The sequence below is a fragment of the Moschus berezovskii genome, chromosome 4 (genome assembly GCF_049115385.1).
Source record: "Moschus berezovskii isolate FMDL1 chromosome 4, NW_MosBer_1.0, whole genome shotgun sequence".
In the NCBI taxonomy this organism is placed as follows: domain Eukaryota; kingdom Metazoa; phylum Chordata; class Mammalia; order Artiodactyla; family Moschidae; genus Moschus; species Moschus berezovskii.
The window spans coordinates 119885364-119888556 of record NC_142463.1 but is presented as its reverse complement, the minus strand read 5'-3'; the positions used below and the strand labels follow the sequence as shown (position 1 = coordinate 119888556).

The window sequence follows — 3193 nt, the reverse complement described above, 5'->3', positions numbered from 1 at the left end:
CACTGAGCTTAAATCAATACATAAATTATCTAATTTAACACCACAATCCTGTAACACTGGTATCTACTTTGTAAGTTTAAAAATTGTGATTTTAAAAAATTCCTGAGATTAATAAATGTTGGAGACAGGATCTGACCCCAGAGTCCAACCTTTTAACTACTACATTCCATACTAACTAGTAAAGAAAATGAGAGAGAAACAAAATGGAGGAGAGAGACAGACAAATAGAACAGCATTGGCAGTCATTTTGTAATTGTTTTGCACTAGTGAGACAAATGTGGTATAGTGAAAAGATTGTTGTACTGAAGATATTGAGTTATGGATCTATCTGAATCCATCTTTTTCCCTAGAATGTGGTGCTTAGACCACATAAACTCTAGTGTATTTTCCAATCTTAAATTCCGATGTTTCAAAGCTCAAATATCTTGGGCACTTGAACATTTGATTTGTTGTTGTTCAACAAAAGCTTTTGTTGCTCAATCAAAAGCACTCTAATTTGATAGTAATATATACAGAGAAGACTTTATTCTCACTTAGTATTAACCTTTTTTGGAAAATCATTATATCTGTAAACCAAATGGGGCATTTTGGACTCATGGCCACATGTCTCAATACCTTTATAACATGATTCTGACTTCTAAAAATTAATTTAGTTTCCACAGGAGGGCCGAGAGGAGCTACTCCACGTTCAAGGTCAGGAGGGGTGGCCTTGAGAAGATACCACTTGTCCAAGGTAAGGTGCAGCGGCTGCGCTTTGCTGGAGCAGCTGTGAAGAGATATTCCCCGACCAAGGTAAGAGAAACCCAAATAAGACGGTAGGTATTGGGAGAGGGCAGAAGAGGGCAGACACACTTAAATCATAACACAGAAAACAAGTCGATCTGATCACATGGACCACAGCCCTGTCTAACTCAGTGAAACTAAGCCATGTCCTGTGGGGCCAACCAAGACAGGCGGGTCATGGTGGAGAGGTCTGACAGAATGTGGTCCACTGGAGAAGGGAATGGCAAACCACTTCAGTATACTTGCCTTGAGAACCCCATGAACAGTATCAAAAGGCAAAATGATAGGATACTGAATGAGGAATTCCCTAGGTTGGTAGGTGCCAAGGATGCTGCTGGAGATCAGTGGAGAAATAACTCCAGAAAGAATGAAGGGATGGAGCCAAAGCAAAACAAATACCCAGTTGTGGATGTGACTGGTGATAGAAGCAAGGTCCGATGCTGTGAAGTGAAATATTGCATAGGAACCTGGAATGTTAGGTCCACGAATCAAGGCAAATTGGAAGTGGTCAAACAGGAGATGGCAAGAGTGAACATAGACATTTTAGGAATCAGTGAACTAAAATGGACTGGAATGGGTGAATTTAACTCAGATGACCATTATATCTACTTCTGTGGGCAGGAATCCCTTAGAAGAAATGGAGTAGCCATCATGGTCAACAAAAGAGTCCAAAATGCAGTACTTGGAGACAATTTGAAAAATGACAGAATGATCTCTGTTTGTTTCCAAGGCAAATCATTCAATATTATAGTAATCCAAGCCTATGGCCCAACCAGTAATGCTGAAGAAGCCAAAGTTGAACGGTTCTATGAAGACCTACAAGACCTTTTAGAACAAACACCCAAAGAAGATGTCCTTTTCATTATAGACGACTGGAATGCAAAAGTAGGAAGTCAAGAAACACCTGGAATAACAGGAAAATTTGGCCTTGGAGCACGGAATGAAGCAGGGCAAAAGCTAATAGAGTTTTGCCAAGAGAACGCACTGATCATAGCAAGCACCCACTTCCAACAACACAAGGGAAGACTCTACACATGGACATCACCAGATGGTCAACACCGAAATCAGATTGATTATATTCTTTGCAGTCAAAGATGGAGAAGCTCTATACAGTTAGCAAAAATAAGACCAGAAGCTGACTGTGGCTCAGATCATGAACTCCTTATTGCCAAATTCAGACTTCAATTGAAGAAAACAGGGAAACCCACTAGACCATTCAGATATGACCTAAATCAAATCCCTTATGATTATACAGTGGAAGTGAGAAATAGATTAAAGGACTAGATCTGATAGATATAGTGTCTGATGAACTCTGGATGGAGGTTCGTGACATTGTACAGAAGACAGGGACCAAGATCATCCCCATGGAAGAGAAATGCAAAAAAGAAAAATGGCTGTTTGAGGAGGCCTTACAAATAGCTGTGAAAAGAAGAGAGGCGAAAAGCAAAGGAGAAAAGGAAAGATATAAGCATCTGAATGCAGAGTTCCAAAGAATAGCAAGAAGAAATGAGAAAGCCTTCTTCAGCGATCAATGCAAGGAAATAGAGGAAAGCAACAGAATAGGAAATACAAGAGAAAATTACAGATACCAAGGGAACATTTCATGCAAAGATGGGCTCGATAAAGGACAGAAATGGTATGGATCTAACAGAAGCAGAAGATATTAAGAAGAGGTGGCAGGAATACACAGAAGAACTGTACAAAAAAGATCTTCACGACCAAGATAGTCACGATAACATGATCACTGACCTAGAGCCAGACATCTTGGAATGTGGAGTCAAGTGGACCTTAGAAAGCATCACTACGAAAAAAGCTAGTGGAGGTGATGGAATTCCAGTTGAGCTATTTCAAATCCTGAAAGATGATGCTGTGAAAGTGCTGCACTCAATATGCCAGCCAATTTGGAAAACTCAGCAGTGGCCACAGGACTGGAAAAGGTCAGTCTTCATCCCAGTCCCAAAGAAAGGCAATACCAAAGAATGCTCAAACTACCACACATTGCAGTCATCTCACACACTAGTAAAGTCATGCTCAAAATTCTCTAAGCCAGGCTTCAGCAGTACGTGAACCGTGAATTTCCAGATGTTCAAACTGGTTTTAGAAAAGGCAGAGGCACCAGAGATCAAATTGCCAACATCCACTGGATCATGGAGAATGCGAGAGAGTCCAGAAAAACGTCTAATTCTGTTTCAATTACTATGCCAAAGCCTTTGACTGGGTGGATCACAATCTGAAAGAGATGGGAATCCCAGACCACCTGACCTGCCTCTTGAGAAACCTGTATGCAGGTCAGGAAGCAACAGTTAGAACTGGACATGGAACAACAGACTGGTTCCAAATAGGAAAAGGAGTACGTCAAAGTTATATATTGTCAGCCTGCTTATTTAACTTATATGCAAAGTACATCATG

At 40.6% G+C, this 3193-nt stretch overlaps 1 pseudogene; it reads left to right on the top strand.

Moving 5' to 3' along the window:
- The first annotated feature begins 1158 nt into the window (after positions 1–1158).
- On the top strand, positions 1159–2067 carry LOC148778247 (protein CFDP2 pseudogene; annotated as a pseudogene).
- Positions 2068–3193: the final 1126 nt, after the last annotated feature.